This window comes from Cyanistes caeruleus, chromosome 22 (assembly GCF_971803275.1).
Source record: "Cyanistes caeruleus chromosome 22, bCyaCae1.hap1.1, whole genome shotgun sequence".
NCBI lineage: Eukaryota > Metazoa > Chordata > Aves > Passeriformes > Paridae > Cyanistes > Cyanistes caeruleus.
Window position 1 is genome coordinate 7,513,741 of NC_141722.1, and position 8,878 is coordinate 7,522,618.

Here is an 8,878-nt window from a genome sequence, read left to right on the forward strand (position 1 = left end):
GGGAAACTGAGGCACAGAGCAATGAATTCACTCGCTGAATGGCAGCAAAAGGCCAGGGCAGAGTTGGGAACTGAGCCACAGCCTTTTGAATTCCAGTCCAGAGCTCTCTTCACCACCACACGGTGCTTCTGGGTTTGGGTGTTGCCTGGTCTCTGCCTTACTCTGTCTGCACAGGAAGCAGTTCACTTAAGACGTGGATAAACGTGGATAATGCTCAGAGATGATTTTTCTTTTTTTTTTTTTCATCCTGTTTTCTTTTTAAAGGACAGTCTCCCAAAATAAATGTTCCCTTGAGTCAGTTCAATCTCTAGTAGGAAGAGTTTCCACAGAGTAAAGACCTTTACCATTAGCAGTGGACAAATGGGTGACTCAAAATTTTTAAAAACATAGCCCATGATCATATAACTTGCTATATTAGGAACTTGTGTAATTGAATCTTCTGCTCAGTAACTTCTGAGAACAGCTAGTATAGATACTTCAGGGAAAAACAACCCTGCCCTCCCTTTCACCTGCCCCTGGGTCTCTATAAAGACAATTGTGTGACATTAATTTCTCTGTAATCTCAGCTGTCTCTTAGGGAACAGCATCGTTACCCTTCCAGCCTTTTCACTGCTACCTAAAAATGGCCTCACCTCAATTTTGTGTCCCCAGCTGAGATCACCATGGACTGTGACAAAGGGGCACTCGCCACAGGGGCAGCACTGCCCTGTGCACTCGGGTACATCTTTCCCCAGACTTGGGCAGTTTGTCCTGAGCAGCTCAGTGCTGTGACTTTCCATCCCTTATTCACTTCTGTCTGCTCTGACTCACTGCTACGACCTCACTGTAGCTTCTTTATTGCTTAAATGACACTAATTATTGTCACCAGGGCAGCGCTGGCCAGGCACTGCCGTCCCTGTTCTGCCAGAAGGCGCTGTTCAAACCGTGGTGACAGGACAGGATCCCAGTGAAGGGTGTCCTCACTAAAGTGAAGTCTGAATCCCACCTGCCATACCGGAGAAAGGGGAGTGGGAACTGGAGAGGAAAAGGGTTTGGAGATAGAGGAGTTAATACCTCAGATACCTCTAGGAAGGGAGGAGAGTGTGAGACAGACAAAGGGTGGGAAATGCAGTTTCCTGAGGGAAGAACTCTGGCTGACACATTGTGAGTAACACAGACCTAGTGGCCCTGTCTGATAGCTATTTATAACTGCTCAACAATGATCCCCTTATCACGAGCCACGGCAGTGTCTGCACTCCAAACGGGCAGAAATCAACTCACAAGCGACAGGCTTTGCAACAGAAGTAAGCGAATTTTTTCCAAGAACCCTCTTCCCTGTGAGGGAAGCCATGGTCCAGCAGAACACACAGATTCAAAATCAGAGAAAGGACTCTTGTGCTGCCCACACACTGTGCAGGATTCCTCAGCTTGGCTTGCCCACTTCATTCCCTCTCTCAACCCAGTCCAAGTGCCTGGGCTGATAAAATTTCTCCCAGCTCAGATGGGCACAGGGAGAGGCTGTGCTGACAAATCACACCAGGAGGTTTCTGAGATCCCTAAGTCCCTGGACTGTGCTGTGTTCCCCTCTCCCTCCAAGGCCTAGATTCACTTTCCAGAAGAGGCAGCAGACACCTGAAAGCACAGCCCTGCCATCCCTGCCTCCTTGAGGACCTGCTAGGGAGGAGCGACACTTTCCTAGGGACTGCACTGCAGGACTCAGCTCCTTGACCTTTCTCTGACTTCTAGGATGAGCTAATATTTGGGCAGTAACTTTCTGCTGGGCTAATCCATCTCTGAGTGACAGTGACACCTCTGTGTTCGGGGCTGAGGTTTGTAGGTCAGATGTTTGCCCAGTGCGTGGGATTCCCAGGAGAAAGCAGCATGTTTCTGCAAGCTATTATTAAAGCCAATTATGTCTGTAAAAATTTCTTTCCGGGTGGAAGGTTGAGGTGTTTCATGACATGTAAGTCACACAAAGGACACAGATGGGTATTTATTGCCACATGAGTCCAACCTCACTCTTCCCCTGCTGCTCCCCCACCATGACCTGCAGAACCGGTTCTCCCCTCCCAGAGGCAGTAACCCAAAACCCTGTGTAGCAAGACAAGAGAGGAGAGGGAAGAGCAGTGTCCAGGCTCTTGATGTGACACTCCTTGCCCTGCAGGGCTGAAGGAAGATTTGACATGGAAACTTCCTTCACCCTGTTATCAGAGACTCGACCCCATCCCTCTGTCCCCGCCAGGCTGTCTCACAGGGTGTCCTTGTTTCACAGGCTTGGGACATCAGTAGCCACCAGACACGACTCAGCTGGTAACACACCCCAGAGCCACTGTCTGGTGACAAGTGTCAGCACCTAAACCCTAACCTGATTCCTGTATCAAGGCCACAATGGAAATAAAATCATCTTGAGCCTTCTCTGTGGAGTAGAGTGGTATGTGGTTTCCACAAGGAGGCCAGAGCTGGCTAAAAGCTCCAGCTCCCAGGCAGAAAAATGTCCTTCCATCCCATTTCAGTCCAAGAGATCAAGGAGATCAGTTTTACCCATAAACAGGCCAATATTCTGGAACAAATCATTCGGTAATTCTTCTGTTTTCTCAACTAGATCTTTATCTGCATTGTCAGCTCAGGACAATGTCACCCAAACCTTGCTAAACAGGGGACTGCACCTATGTTGCATAAAATTGAATTAATTGCAAGGAGGTGCAGAGATTGACTATTCAGGAATGCCTTACTCCCCCATGCCTGGGCAGCTGCAGGCTCACTGCATTCATGTTCTCTTGTACTCAGAGCAGTAGAGATCCTGACTCGTGTTACTGTCATGAATCAGTCAGTTCTTACACTTGTGAGAGAGCTGCTGCCACTCAGTCGTGTCAAGCTGGCAGCAGAGCTTCATTGTGAATTTCACCTGCTGAATATGGATGTTTTTGCTGTCGTGGTAGAATGGAGATTTGCCTACATCTCAGGTAACGGCTGAGCCATTAAGCTCCTCACTCATTTTAATTTCTTGTGGCAATAGGTAAAATCAAATTTCTTCTTGAATACTGAAAACTCCCAGTGAGATGTGGTCAGTGGAGCTCAGGGTTAGATCTCACCTGCTCTTGTGTCCCATTCTCAAACCCTCACTCCCACTGAGAGTGCAGCTTCTCCCTCTGCCCAGCAAGCTGTGACTCCTGCCCTGGGGCTGTGGTACCTGCGTTCGGCACTTGGATGTATAAATAACTTTGTGCCTCATGGTTTTTGAATGTTGTTTATACCCCACTGGCTGCCACGCCGTGTGCCAAGGTTATAAATACCCTGCTGCGTCTAGACTGGATCTAAACTTGGCATTGGGCACCCAGATTCATGAGAGGAGTGGTTTCATCTCTCAGCACAAAGGAGGTGCCCCAAAGTGTTTGATCAGCTCCAGAGGGGCTTGGCAAGAGACTTCTCTCGTCCCACCATGCCAGAGCAGCACCAGCCCCACTTTCTGAAGAGGCCTTGGAAAATCTCTTCCTCCCATGCTCCAAAGCTGCTGGGCACCCAGCCCAGAGGAAATACCTGACCTTATCCCCTCCTGATGGGCTTCAATGCCCCATTGAGTGCACGGGGTCCCAAACATCACAGGCTCACCTTCACTGGCCCTGACAGAGCTGAGCTGAGCTTGGGCTGAGGCTCAGGCTGGCACTGAGGTACCAGTGGGTGCTGGGTGGCTGCAAGACTGAGCTGAAAGAAGAACAAACCAGCATTATCTGCCTGCTAAAGCCAAGCAACTGCAGCTGCAGCAGGAGCCTCTGCAGGCAGAGTCACGAGCAAAGCTGATGCCTTTCCCCATGCAACATCAGGGTGATAATTTGTATTTTGATAATGGACAGTGAACCACTTTGGGCCAGGTTGTCTGCAGCTGGAAGGGGGACTGTGTGAACTCCTTCCCACTCCTGGGTTTTACTTGGAGGCTGAGAGCACTCCTGACATACTGTGGGGCTGCTCCTGATGGATAAATGACAGAACAGGGGATCACACCTCACATCAGAGCACCGCCCATAAACACTTCTTGTGTCAACATCGGTGAAACCTCACTAGACCATAACCTCAGTCAGTACCGTGCTAGAGCCTCCTTGCTGCCTTAGAGCTTTACAGCATTGCTCCTCCCTGACAAGAGCCACGGCATTCCCTGACGGAACAGGGAATTGGGACAGAATTTTTGTGGCTTGCCTGTGAATGTGGAACATCTCAATGTGGTTGTGGCGTGCAGGCAGGCAGGGCTCCAAACTGCAGGGAGCACAGAGCTGCCAGTCAGTCCCCGAGGGTCCCTGGTGATTTATTAGATGCAGTTCACAGGCCTTGGAAAGGTAAACCTGTGGTCATGACATACAAGGCAGGAACAGGCTGGAGCTGTGTCCTGACTCAGGAGATGAGCACCGTTGATATGAAGGGTGTAGGAGGGACACCAGCCCTGACAGAATCCTCTTTACCCAGACAATATTCCTTGTGACTGCAGTGAGTTGCTTAGATCAGGATTGCTGAGTGCCTGCCACAGCCTCCACTGCAGCTCCTTTAGCCCCTGCAGGGATGGAAGGGCTCTGTGAGCTGAGCTCTTGCACCTCAGCTGGTGCTGTGGCTCAGGAGCAGGGTCCTGCAGGGCTGTGTGTGACTGTGTGTGACTGTGGCACTCTCAGTGCAGGGCTGTGTGTGACTGTGTGTGACTGTGGCACTCTCAGAGTGTGTCAGAGCAGGGTCCTGCAGGGCTGTGTGTGACTGTGTGTGACTGTGGCACTCTCAGAGTGTGTCAGAGCAGGGTCCTGCAGGGCTGTGTGTGACTGTGGCACTCTCAGTGCGTCAGAGCAGGGTCCTGCAGGGCTGTGTGTGACTGTGTGTGACTGTGGCACTCTCAGAGTGTGTCAGAGCAGGGTCCTGCAGGGCTGTGTGTGACTGTGGCACTCTCAGAGTGTGTCAGAGCAGGGTCCTGCAGGGCTGTGTGTGACTGTGGCACTCTCAGTGCGTCAGAGCAGGGTCCTGCAGGGCTGTGTGTGACTGTGTGTGACTGTGGCACTCTCAGAGTGTGTCAGAGCAGGGTCCTGCAGGGCTGTGTGTGACTGTGGCACTCTCAGAGTGTGTCAGAGCAGGGTCCTGCAGGGCTGTGTGTGACTGTGTGTGACTGTGGCACTCTCAGAGTGTGTCAGAGCAGGGTCCTGCAGGGCTGTGTGTGACTGTATGTGACTGTGGCACTCTCAGAGTGTGTCAGAGCAGGGTCCTGCAGGGCTGTGTGTGACTGTGTGTGACTGTGGCACTCTCAGAGTGTGTCAAAGCAGGGTCCTGCAGGGCTGTGTGTGACTGTGTGTGACTGTGGCACTCTCAGAGTGTGTCAGAGCAGGGTCCTGCAGGGCTGTGTGTGACTGTGGCACTCTCAGAGTGTGTCAGAGCAGGGTCCTGCAGGGCTGTGTGTGACTGTATGTGACTGTGGCACTCTCAGAGTGTGTCAGAGCAGGGTCCTGCAGGGCTGTGTGTGACTGTGTGTGACTGTGGCACTCTCAGAGTGTGTCAAAGCAGGGTCCTGCAGGGCTGTGTGTGACTGTGTGTGACTGTGGCACTCTCAGAGTGTGTCAGAGCAGGGTCCTGCAGGGCTGTGTGTGACTGTGGCACTCTCAGAGTGTGTCAGAGCAGGGTCCTGCAGGGCTGTGTGTGACTGTATGTGACTGTGGCACTCTCAGAGTGTGTCAGAGCAGGGTCCTGCAGGGCTGTGTGTGACTGTATGTGACTGTGGCACTCTCAGAGTGTGTCAGAGCAGGGTCCTGCAGGGCTGTGTGTGACTGTATGTGACTGTGGCACTCTCAGAGTGTGTCAGAGCAGGGTCCTGCAGGGCTGTGTGTGACTGTGTGTGACTGTGGCACTCTCAGAGTGTGTCAAAGCAGGGTCCTGCAGGGCTGTGTGTGACTGTGTGTGACTGTGGCACTCTCAGAGTGTGTCAGAGCAGGGTCCTGCAGGGCTGTGTGTGACTGTGGCACTCTCAGTGTGTCAGAGCAGGGTCCTGCAGGGCTGTGTGTGACTGTATGTGACTGTGGCACTCTCAGAGTGTCAGAGCAGGGTCCTGCAGGGCTGTGTGTGACTGTGGCACTCTCAGAGTGTGTCAGAGCAGGGTCCTGCAGGGCTGTGTGTGACTGTGGCACTCTCAGTGTGTCAGAGCAGGGTCCTGCAGGGCTGTGTGTGACTGTGGCACTCTCAGAGTGTGTCAGAGCAAGGTCCTGCAGGGCTGTGTGTGGCTGTGGCACTCTCAGTGTGTCAGAGCAGGGTCCTGCAGGGCTGTGTGTGACTGTGGCACTCTCAGAGTGTCAGAGCAGGGTCCTGCAGGGCTGTGTGTGACTGTGTGTGACTGTGGCACTCTTAGTGTGTCAGAGCAGGGTCCTGCAGGGCTGTGTGTGACTGTGTGTGACTGTGGCACTCTCAGAGTGTCAGAGCAGGGTCCTGCAGGGCTGTGTGTGACTGTGGCACTCTCAGTGTGTCAGAGCAGGGTCCTGCAGGGCTGTGTGTGACTGTGGCACTCTCAGTGCGTCAGAGCAGGGTCCTGCAGGGCTGTGTGTGACTGTGTGTGACTGTGGCACTCTCAGAGTGTGTCAGAGCAGGGTCCTGCAGGGCTGTGTGTGACTGTGGCACTCTCAGAGTGTGTCAGAGCAGGGTCCTGCAGGGCTGTGTGTGACTGTGGCACTCTCAGTGCGTCAGAGCAGGGTCCTGCAGGGCTGTGTGTGACTGTATGTGACTGTGGCACTCTCAGAGTGTGTCAGAGCACATCCTTCTCCCGAGGATCCATCCAGAGGTGCCAGTGGCAGCGGGGTGGTGCCTTTGCCTCGTGGTTTTGCAGGCGTGTGGGGAAACGGAGGGGTGGGGATGCTCTGGGGTCTGTGTCAGGCAGTGTGAGCTGAATGAATTCCTGCCCAGGAATCTGGCTGGGGATGGCTCTCCTCCGAGCTCTCCAGTGCTCTGGGATGTCCTGGGGAGCTGCAAAGCTCATTTATTTCCTCAGCGCCTGGCACCAGCCCTGCTGTGCAGCCCTGAGGAGCTGCAGGGAGGCCGTGAGGTGAGGCGTGTTTGAGCTGTCACCTGGGCAACAGCTAAACACTGACTTCAGATCATCATTGTAAAATAGCTTAACATCAGGGTGATGAGGCAGGGGGAAGGGGTCCCAGGGAGCCCCATAAAGTCCTCTGTGAAAAGCTGTTTGTGCAGGCCAGATTGGCTGCAGCTCGGCCTGTGCTCGCAGCTCTCAGCAAAGCGGGCCAGGCCGAGGCCCGGTGGTGAGCCGGCCCTTTCATCACCCCCCCTGCACCACCACATCCCTCACCTGCTACTGCCTGCAGCTCCTCTGGCGTGTCTTTGGCTTTACTGAGGCTCTGGATGGCTCGGTGAAACACATCCAAGGGGAGAGGTTTAGCACAGGCTGTTTCCGAAGGATCCTCGAGGCAGCTTTTGGCACACCCCTCAGCAACTCTGAGCAGCAATCTGGGCCTCTGGCACCAAAGAAACTGCCAGAATTTAGTCAATGATAGCTTACTTTTGGGTTTATTGATTAAGTAACAAATATTGAAATGAATATAATTAATTGTTGATTATTGAATTGTCGAAATATTGAAGTGAATAGCAAAAGACAGAGAAAGCAGTAGGGCAGGTTGCAGTGCTAGGCCGGGGCTGGGTTCGTGTGGGACCCAGCCCCACAACCAGGTCTTCAGGCTCAGGAGTGGTACTGACATGAATTAAGGGGTTTTGCATAGTTTGTAAAGCGTGACCTAAACTCACACCTAAGCGCTCAAGCACTCTGCACTGAGTGCAGGACTCAGTGTTTGTTTGCTGCTCCCAGATTTACTGGAAATTGGCTTGGGCAGGGCAGGCTGTGTAGCACACAGGCACTGTGAACCACAGGCACTGCTCTGGCTCTGTGCTAAAGCTGGCCCTGCTGAGTGGGACTCGCTTCCAGACAGATGGAGCTGCAGCATTAGGCAGTCATGGGAGGGATGGGATTGTATCTGACAAGCAGCATGAGGTCACTCTTTCAGTCCCCTTTGGGTGAGATATATCAACAGGCTGCCGTTTGCCTTGAATGGAGTAATTCATTTTTTGAAATCTGCTTGTGCTGCTTCCCCTTCCCTCTTAACCCATTTTCAGCCTTTGCCTTTCCTCATTGTTTCAGTCAGAGATGACAAAGAAGTGTGACCTACATCAAATAATGTCATTACCACAGAGTCACCTGTTTCTTTCAGTGGCCAACATACGATCACACGCTGGCATCCCCTGCAGCCAGCTGTTACCAGCTCCCACAGCCATCTCTATAAATCCATAAACCAGAAATAATTCTCCTTCATTTACCTGCCTCATCCCCTTAGACTGTGAGCCGTGTAGGTCTTACAATGCGATTGAATCCGCAGTGAAACCCTGAGGATCAGATTAAAAGGTGGCATTTAGGGCACATTTCAGCACAGCTGCTGGAAGAGCTGGTGAACCAAGGAGACTGACGTGCTCACAGCACAGAGACATGCCCTGGCTCCAGGTTTTATTTCCCAAAAGCCACAATAAATGGCATGGGAACAGAAAGGGTAGGCTGGGCACTGACCACAGGCATTCCATAGGTAGGTTTATTCTGTAACTGCAGAGAGCCTGGATCCCTCCTGTTCTGCCTCTCCTGCATGTGGTTAAGGAAAGAGCAAGAGAAGGAGAAAGGAAATTAACACAACAGAGAACTTGACATAAAAGTGTTTTATATCATCTCCTATAAAACAACCCATAAATCCCTGCCCTCCTGCTCCACCCCTCACATGGTTTTCATTTTAGTGGCTGGCTGAAAAGCAGAGAAGTAGAGGGTACAAAGCACATATTCTTGGTGGGAGAGGTTCCCTTTCCCTAGAGGCTTCCTACTCACACTTTGCCCCTGTGCCTA

General features: G+C 52.3%; 1 long non-coding RNA gene across 1 annotated transcript; it reads left to right on the forward strand.

Annotated features, from left to right (window-relative positions):
• Positions 1–223: 223 nt before the first annotated feature.
• Positions 224–7,972, forward strand: LOC147649570 (uncharacterized). Its single transcript, XR_015278783.1, has 3 exons — positions 224–4,633; positions 5,915–6,281; positions 6,665–7,972. It is a non-coding gene; the product is annotated as an uncharacterized LOC147649570 (long non-coding RNA).
• Positions 7,973–8,878: the final 906 nt, after the last annotated feature.